This window comes from Cyrtonyx montezumae, unplaced genomic scaffold, assembly GCF_038088225.1.
Source record: "Cyrtonyx montezumae isolate F1298 unplaced genomic scaffold, pur_monq_1.0 scaffold_36, whole genome shotgun sequence".
NCBI lineage: Eukaryota > Metazoa > Chordata > Aves > Galliformes > Odontophoridae > Cyrtonyx > Cyrtonyx montezumae.
In genome coordinates this window covers 2,419,940-2,430,591 of record NW_027072041.1, presented here as the reverse complement: position 1 = coordinate 2,430,591, position 10,652 = coordinate 2,419,940, and positions in this window count along the sequence as shown.

The window sequence follows — 10,652 nt, the reverse complement described above, 5'->3', positions numbered from 1 at the left end:
ATTTGTGAACTACTAGCAACATTGGCAGAAAGGAGGACACACAGCTTAAATTGCCAGAATGTTGGCATTGAAAGTATCCTCATGCTGTAGCAAAATAAACCCACTTCTTTCACACTAAATAAAGAATTCAGTGCCCCTTCCTGTGGCTTTCTTCAAAAGCTTGTCCTCTGACCATTCAGCCACTCACAGAAATAAGAGATTGAACAGGCCTTTCAAAAAGCCTGGAGTATAAACAAGTTTGTCAGATTGCTGGAGCTCTGCGTGGCTGTCACTTGACAGACAAAAATGTCAGCACATTGGTAAGATGGGAAGAAAGGAAAAAACATGCCTCAAGAAACACTGATAACTGGAAGAGGATCCAGCCCCATGCTGCCAAATTCTAGACAGTGCAAATGTGGCTCTGGAAACTCCTGGCTTCCTCAGTAGATGGTGCAAGATGCTTCTAAGGACTCATCAGGAATGTAAATGACTCATGGTCTGGAGCACTGCAGTAGCAGCTGGCCACAGAAAAACAGTGATAGTCCCTGTCCTGTCACGGTATATCTGCTGGAATGCATAGGGGCATGCCAGAGTCTACAACCGAGAAATAATTTGTCATCTCAAGTAGGAGTTAGAATGGAATGTCTTCGTAGGCCCAGTGGGGCTTACAAACAGGTTGCTGTCAAACTATCTGGGATAGAGCAGGACAGTTTAAATGTCATTTCAGTGTTCACCTAGAAATGGTAGAGTACAGGACCTAAAGCCACGTTTGTCTAAGTGGCTTATTTTCTGAGATAGAATGTTTTTTTAATTATAATTAAGAGCACAGCAGTTGTATATTCAGAAACTTTGTCCTTGCCTCCTGTAAAGGGACCAGGAGACACAGCCAGCCCCTGCTCCTCACAGCCAGCCTCTTACAGCACTTACCTACCAAGCTATGCTGCAGCAGTAAAAGAGATTAACAAAGCCTAATACTAATCCTGTTAACTTCTCACTCAGAAGTGTACTGGAACATAGGAGCAACTTGTTGGCTTTTTTTAATTATTTGTATTTGTGGAAACTCACTGAACTCACCTCTACATGTGAACACAGGTGGATGTTTTACTTGACCTGTCCATAGATAAAATACTATTTGAGTAATCCATCCAAACAGTATGCCCAAACTGCACGCTTGTTATAGCCATAGGCCAGGACATAAATTATCAAACACAAAGTGTGAGTGATGCGGGGAGCAGGAATAGTATTCTGGAAACATGCGTGCTTTACAGGTGAACACACTTCATGCCTTGATGGGCCAGGTCTTCTGCCCATGCTGCAGCTCAGCTCATAGTTCTGCACATATACGTGTCAGGCTGCCTCAGCGTGTGCTGAGAGCACACAGTGCCATATGAGAAACAGAATACTTGCACCCTGGTCAGCCTCATTCTAGAGATCACCAGTTTCTCCACTGCTGGCACAACACCTGGCAAAAATAAAAATAAAAATTATTCCTGATCTGAAATTTCAGCATGATGGTTTTGCACAGTTAAAATGGATTGCACGTAAAAACAAACTACAGAATTTGTTGGAAGGTCCTACTCAGTATCCACAGAGGTAATCCTCCATTAATTTAATGTTCTTATTCAGATCTTGTGATGGCAAGTTGAGAAGATCGGAGTCTTTAAAACCAGTCGTGTAATCAGATAGTTCAAGGTTCACACCTGATAGCACAGCTGTCAGATCAAGCCATAGCAGCAACTTGTAATGCAAGTTTCAGAAGAGAGCTAGACTGCTTATGAAGGTATCTTGAACTACCACTGAAACTTGAATGGGATGCAGTAAATTTGCATGGATGTTCATTAGAACCTCCAGATGCACGAGGCAGTTAATCTACATCCAGATTACCTCTTGCCAGCATTTCTATCCAGCACGACTGTTCTCTCTTGTTCATGGGTATATTTTCTACCAACATACTTCACTTTATGTTCTCTTAGGAGGAGGCAAGGATCACATTCTGTACAGTTCAAAGAGAATACCCTGGGGAAAATAATAATAACTTTAATAAGAGTATGATTTTTTATATGGCCTGATAAGTGGAAATTACTTCTGTTAGCATTTTTAACTCTGCTCCTTAAATGCTTCCTCTATGGTTTCGATTGAAGAGATCTTGCAGTGTAAGGCTTCCAATGACCAGCACTCTGCTGCTTTACATTTTCATAGTGACCAATGTTTCATAGAGTAAACAAATAGGATTTCTTCCCTTGAACTTGTATCTAATTACTTAGTAGACTGTAAAATTAATTTTGTAAATAGCAATTCAGTTAAATTCTTCCATATTGCAGATTGACTAAATACAAACAAGCTTTCATTAATTGGAAACAATAAAGATGTATTCATAGCTGTGGAATTACATACTATCTCTGTTCATTCTGTGGTTCCCGTTCCAAAAATACCACTGTTCTTGTGTAGTTTCCTTGTTTTCTATGTTGTAAGAGGCTGGAATGACTTCTGGCTCAAAGATTTGTTCAGCAGCACCCGTCTGAGACACAACCTGCTCAACAAGCTTCTGAAGTTAATGGTTAGCTACCATGAACACAGAGATAAGAGGACAGACTCTCATCATTCCTCCTGATGAACAAAATATGGGCACCTGTTGCAGTAGGCGTGGCTGGGACACTGGGATGTGACGCGATAGGCCCTCCCCTGCTCTGTGAGTGATGTATGATGCATGCTCTAGGGGGCGTAGACGATGATAGATGTATGTACATAAGGAGCTGCCGTGACTTATTAAATGCCATTTTGCCATTTTCTACATAACCATATTGGTGTCTGTGATGGCAGTGGCCCTAGCATGGGGAGATCGCTAGCCCTCAGCGGTCCAATCTCCAAGAACGGAGTCAGTGGGAACCCCAACAGCTCCTGTCATCACAATGAAGAGGACATGATCCCCCTTATAACCGGGGTAGGCTGGAGTGCTCCTAGCAACCAACTGCTGATGGGGAGGATAAAACCAAAGAATTCTAAGGAAGAACAGGTTCCCCTTCCACCAAACTGCAGGTGTGCAGGTCAACAAGATGTCGCTGCAACTTGCTGTCTTCCTGTGGACCAACAAGATGTTGCTGGATCCCTGGTGGTGACTATCCCTTGCCTTGTAAACCGTTTGGTAGGATTTTTCCCATTACTATTGCTAACTTCCCACCTTCCCTGTATTCCTTACTAGCTTGGAATTGGTAATAAATCACTGGACAGCATTTGGCCTTGTTTGTTGCCATAACCTTCCTCTGGGTATATGTAGAACCATCGTCCCCAGTAATCAGATCGTGACATATGTCACCAAATATAGGTAACACAGATGGTGTCTTCCCATCCATTGAACAGATGAAACCTGAAAGGAGGGCACCCAACTTCACCCTCTCCAGCACATACATACTGGTCAAACACGGGTTTATCAAGCAAAGCAGAAAGACAAATTAGTAATCTGCCTCCCTCATCATGCTCTGATGGCCCACCTGGAGACATTAAGCATGTCTTCCTCCTGCTCCATCTGTGTGTGTACTCACCCTGCCAGGTGCTGCCTGAGCACAGCATGGGGGATTTAGGGAGTTGAAATGCTGATGAACACTGACTTTACCTAATATTTGGAATTTTAGTGTAACAATTATGCCATTTATAGCACGGTTTTAATGTCAAATATGCTTACAGAATCTGTCTAACCCTCTAATGTTTCATCAATAGTTTAAAATCAATAAACACATTTTGAAAGACATTCCAGACATGGAAAGTGCTTTAGTATGAGCATCTGGCAGTAAAATTCTAAATCATCTTTATAAAAGTTCAATCTCTTCCTCAGAGGCTTATGGAAGATGTCCTGGTCTCCCAAAACTCTGACAAACGACCCAGGTCAGGATGTAACCAGAGTTAAACCTCCTGCTTAGCCAGCAAAACAGACAGATCTCTCTGATTGGAATGAGTTAGTACACCACTCCCTTCGAAGCACCAAGTCATCACCTTCAGATAGCAGACATTTTTTGATAGAAATTATTTATTATGTAATGAAATACACAATTACTATAGTCACACTAGACTTCAGGACAAACAGAGTCGAACTAACCAACCAAAAACCACAAGCCACAGAAGAACAGCTTCAAAATTAATCGTGAAGGTCCACAAACTTTACAGATTTCACAGGGAATTCAGCTTCACGAGCTTATAGGATCATTGATAACAATAACTAACACAGCTGTTGAAAAACTTGGAAAATACTATTTCACTAGTGTTCCAGAATAAGTTGTTGTACTCTTCTCTACTACAACTACATACTCTTTATCTTCTACTCAGGTTGTTGATTGTTGCTGCTACTAATTCACTAAGATTAGTGCCTTTTTTTTCCTTTTTTTCTTTATAAACACCTGCATTTATTTTGAGCTAGTGAACTATCGCTATAGCAGAGAGCAGTTGCTGTATGTCTGCTTAATCTCATTTACGAACACTGCTCATGGGAAAGCTGCTTTTGCTAGGAAGAGCGTACAGTGGCCCTGCCTACAGATGGTATCACATACAGATGGCATAACACATCTCCAGCCAGCTGAGACATGTTTCAGACTATAAAGAGCACGTGTAGCTGCCATTAACTCATTTCTACTAGGATCTTTAATGCTGTTAAATGTCACTGAAGCTTAAGCATCTTGCAGAGGAGATGAACAGGTGCACCCAGCCATGAGCCTCTGATTTTACACTGAAGATAACACAAGTAACAATTTAAGACCAACTGTTTTCAAAGTAATCAATGTAATTTAATCTAATTTCGACACAAGTCTAATCAGTAGTGATCCTTGTTTGAGACACTAGCCCTTAACTTTTCCTTCTGAAAGTCCACCAAGGAAAACTACAATAGATGCTCAAATTTCAGGTGGCTACATGAAACACATTTCACATCTGAGTATGTATAACTGTATAGTTATCCCAGAAGAAACACAATGAATTTAAAACAAATTTTCTCAGAATAAGTCAACAATTCACAAAAGCAAACTTCCTTGATCTAACTAAAAACATTAAATGCTTAAGAGTTGCCATTATAAATTCCCACACGTTTTTTCCCCACTACTCAGTGTGTGTTTTAATCATCTGTCACCTTAAGAAACTGCTGTGAGCCATAGTTCTGCATGATTTTCACTCAGGCACAGGCTGCACTGACGATAATGTTTATATCCCTCAAATCATAGGATCATTTCAGTTGGAAGAGACCCTTAAAGGTCACCTAGTCCAACTCTCCTGAAATGAACAGGGACATGCACAGCTGGGCTGGGTTGCTCAGAGATTGGAACTCAACAACTTTTTTCCCATAACTGTCAACAGGTAACTCTCAAACTACATCTAGATTTCATGAGCTGGAACAACTTGAAAATAACTACTCAGATCAAATTTGTTTCTTTGATCGCATTGTTTCTTGGAGTATACTCTTTGCAGGAGCAGAATTTATTCCCCACAGGCCATTACCACATCTTTTCTTATGCAGAAGTTCTTTATCGTGTCATATTACTGTTACTTCTATCAATTCATGTTCCTCAGTGGTATTAATGGTAGGGTGCTACAGAAAATCCCTACTGAATATATTCCTACTTCTATCCTACTCTTATTCCCCACTTCTGAACATCTCCTGTGTTTTCTATATCAGTTATCTCTTAAGGACCACTCTCCTCCCTATCTAAATGTCAGTAACTACTACTGCTAGCAAGAACAAGCAGGTATCTTGGCTCTGCATTATTCCAGGGAAGCACAGTGCATATATACTAACAGTGAGCAAAGATTTTCCACTACTGCTTTCAGATAACCAGGAAAGCAAGGACAGCTTCCAACCTAGCTCTCCAAGGCTAAGGAAAAAATGTAAGGAAGCAAAAAAAGCAGAATAGGTCTGTTTGTTTTGTTGTTTGTTTTCGTTTGTTTTGTTTCTGTTTTTTGTTTGTTTGTTTTCCTTACTATCCTCAAATATGTCCAGAAAAAAAACAACTTTTAACAAACTTCTCACCTTTCTGATTGAGATTCACACACCAGAAATACTTACTGGTCATTCAGCAATCTAAACTCTTCCTGGACAGTTTCCTGAGGACACACTGGAGGGATTTCAGATTGCCAGAAATGATCTCATTTGAGTGCATACGTAAGACTCCTGAAGTTAAGCAAAACGTGCTTTTGTATCAGAAAGCAAGAGTTCAGTTTGTTTTTGCCCTCCCAGCATTAGCCAAGAGAATTTAAATTCCATTTTACAGCAGACCACAGACCCATGAATATATCATGTTACAACACCATACTCCAATGGCATCTTATATAAAAGAAGCAAGCAAACAAAAAAAAAACCAAGCAAATGAGTGAAGTGAAAAAGACAGAAAATGAGTATTCATAGTGTAAGATCCACTAATGTACGAAGTGGCATTAAAGAGCACCAACTACTTAAATGAGAGCATATATGCTTTGATTTCCATGCATTAACATTTAATTCACCTGAACAAAATGTGAGGCCAATTTACTTACTCTCCAGGTTTCTTTAAGAGATGTTCAATGAGCAAAACTGTTACCATGCAATTAACAGTAATATCCCAAGTTGGAAGTTCTGTTTTTATGTCTTAAGGTTTATTTTCTGTCTTCAGTGAAAATGATTAAAAGCCTAGTTTGAAGAAAAAAAGCTGCTGTGTATTCTCTAAGTTCTTTAATATTCACTGCTTTTATATTAATAAATATATATTTTATATTGTTTTATATTATTATATAACTAATAAAATAATTATTTGTATGTAAAACATACAAACTGTCATTAGACTCCAGAGCATACTACATGTTAAGCAGCATTCCATTTGACTCTTCATGTCCTATGGAGACCGTGAACCTCCTCCAGTGCATTAAAAAAAGGTTCTTCACCAGAGGGTGGGCAGGCATTAAAACAGGCTGCTCAGGGCAGTGGCCATGGCCCCAAGCCTGACAGAGTTCAAGGAGCATTTGGACAACTCTCAGACATAGGGTTTGAATTCTGGGTGGTCTTTGGTGGAGCCGATGGACTCAATGATCCCTGTGGGTCTCTTCCCACTCGGGGCAATTTGTGATTTTACTTTCAGCCCTCTTTTCTTTCAGCTTACAGAAATCTAATTTAATGAACTCATGATGTACTTACCACTCAAAGATTCATTACTGAACAAACAGAAGTGTTATCCAAATTATTTGATTAGAATAAATGAAATAAATCACAGAATATAACACTGCAGTAAAATGCATGTGAAATACAATAGCAGCAATTTCCATTTGGGCTGTCAAAATAAATGAATCTTGAACTTTATGTGCATTATACACAAAACAAGTGTACCTTTCTTTCAAGTATACTTCAAGTGTGTGTGAAATAACAAAGAACAGGTGAAAAAACACGTAATATATTTTCTCATTGTCACCAACAACAGGGTGCTTTGAATCTTGCTACGTAAAAACAAATGTTAATCCATTTGGAACAACATTATTGTGATTTTGGCAAGAATGAAGACAAACATCTTGCCAAAGTAAGGTTTGAACATACACGTTTTAAGTTATATGCAAATTTAAACTACAGCTGGAAGCCTTTGTATAGTTTGTTTAAGTAGGATTATTAATGCATGCAATGTATAACCTCTCTTAAATGAGATAAATAACTCTAATCAGGTTGATTGTCTTTTTTAATGGAAGTTTTCTGGTTTTATGCCTGTTTCTCAGCACATTCAGAACTTGCCTTTTGCCTAGACTTAAGCACTGCCCCCTTGAGCAAAAGTGCATTAAAAAAGACCATATTTAAATTGATACTATGCTCTTTTCCACATCAAGTTTAATTCTGAAGATCTCCTAATACTCTGAAACAACTTAAGCCCCAACCACATAAGCTATATAAGCAGCATTAACCTAATCTTACATATCCCTCCACCTGATTTTAGATACTGAAGTAAGAGTAGGTCATTTAAGCATGTAAAAAAGAAAAAAAAAAAAAAGAAGAAAGATTTATTAATATAGCCTTACATACACATAGCCATTATAAAAATATGCTTTGCAATCCACATTTACGTACTTAAGTATATAATGGTATTAACATCTCCATTGGGATTCCAGAATAACCTTAATAGTTTTTCCATGCCACGGCATGTCATCAACACTGAGTGCTCTTCATCATACAGCTTCAGATGAGGTAGATATAAAATCTGGCCCATTTGGCTTGAATGCTCCAATTACTGTATTTATGGCACAGAATACTGACACCATCCACTGCTAACGAATTTTAAATTCTCTTGAAATGAGTGACAACATCTAAAAGTGTATTCCTAGCTATGATTACTAGCTGACATGTGCCTCCCTGTACGGCAGAACTACCTGCTTATACTGCTACAGAAAGGATAGCATTTACTTTTGCATCCCATGAGCATGGAATGTGATACGCTTACCACAGGCTTCCACTTCTTCCGAAGGCTACTCTTTTACAAACTGCAAAACTCCCAGCTGCAATACTTAGATTTCTTTATGAAACTCTCCCAACAGTATTTACTTAAAAGTAAATGACAAGACCAGAGATAAACAAAGTCAGCACACAAACAGCAAAATGGAGCTAAGGTGCCAGCACCACAGACATTCTTCCTCTGGTTGGCATAAAGGAAGTCCAAGCAGTGAGTTAACAAGGTAACTACAATTTAGATTTTCACATGTAAATTAGCTTCTGCAAAGTGTTTGTGTGAATGGAAATAAGTTCCTTCTTTTGTACTCAAGTTCTTCTTCAGCATGTGTTCTATCTGTTTACTCAGCATACTATCTTTATCCAATAAACTGCAAGCATTCTAATCTATTCCTTAAAGGTTTGGTTTTGTTCTACGTCATGGTAAATCTACAACTGAGAGTGAACAAGTGCCATACAGACAACAACACATGCAGAAGCATCTCCATTCTTTTGCCTTTCTCATAGCTAAGTCATCCATTGTCTCCAATCTCATAACCATAATCACCACTGATGACAAATGGGTCTAACTAGTTAGATGTGGGCTAGGGAGCTGCTTTGGCAGGGATTGGAATAGACTGGATGATCTCTAGAGGTCCCTTCCAAACCCTACAATTCTGTGATTCTGTGAAGTGACACATGACTGTGAAAATGTTAAATCATATCACATGAGAAAAATATTCCAAATATTTGAAATTCTAAATGCTGAATGCTACTAAAATCAAATTCTTCACATATGTAATTTTCTCCCTGTTTTTACTGCTAAGATTGTAAAAAGATATTATACCATGTCTAGTTCTCACCTAATTTAATGTCATAAATGAAAACAAAATCAGTTAACTATTAACCACTGCTGCATTTTAAAGGATTATATGGCCTGTGGTCAGAAGACTACTTAAAGTAGCTTTTAATTTTATACTTGCTATGCACATTTCAAAAGACTTTATTCCCTACTGGACTATGATATATCAGATTGGAAGACAGATAACAGAGGTAACTGCCTGTAACAGTATATTACAACTTGTGTACACTTTTTTTGTGGATACGAATCGCAGCAAAAGGTTCCTTATATACAATGAGAATTCAGTGCCAGATTTTGCACTCAGCAGCATATGCATAAAATCACATTGTTATTCCACTGAAGGATCTAATGCATCAAAACGAACACTTCTACATGCTCTTAATACCAAAAACACTTAATCATTGCTCATCCTCTGTTATCCTAACCTTGTGTTTACTAAAGCAACAAACATGAATATGTGCAAACCTCAACAGTTTAAAAGCAAATAAACTGAATCACCAGTTCACTATAGCAAGTATAAACATTCTTTGTTGAACTGTGCAATCTAAGAACATACAGAAACAAAATGACATTATACGTGAAGATTAATAATAAAATAATTGGAAAATCAAGCAGGATTTGTCACAGTAAGTGGTTTTTTGTATGTATTAGCTGGCATGGTATTTTAGAAACATGACAGGATCCAATGATTACATATTCTTCTTGCTGTAAGTTTCTCAAAGCAGCTGCTACCCTTGTGTATTAGAACAGATGTGAAACACAACCTTTAATCAGCTTTCTTTTAATATGTTAAGAGTGGTGAACTAGTACATATAAATCAAAATATAATTATTGTTCTCCAAGAGACTAAACATAACTGATATGCACAGACAAGGTATTTTTTTGGTAACATTTTCCAAGAAGACAAACCTCAACTCAGCAGAAGCTTTGTCTTACAACTTAATTGCTTCATTATTCCTCACCTTAAAAAAAAAAAAATCCAGCTATGGTCTCGATCATAACGTTACAAGTTCAGCCTTGCTAGCTTAAACTAAGGGCTTAACCTAGTTCCTGAATATATTATAATTCCTTCTGCCATCAACAGACGTTACAGTGTCAAAAGAAACTGCTCCACTTTGCTCAAAGTTTCAGCACATTATGTAAAATTGCCCAAGGACATAAGCAATGAGATGATTCCAAAGAGCATTAATACTAAGTTAGATTTGTATTTAAGGCCAAGTACAGTATACAGCAAGTAAAAAAGAATATAAGACTTTTCATTCAAACTCTTATCCACAAATCACTTATCCTAACTTACACACAATGTACTAAATATTATTGCATCAATGATGCATTGTGTAAGAGCAGACCATAGCCATGCGCTTCCTCTGCAGTGTTAAGTGAAGCATCCCTAGAGATCTATTA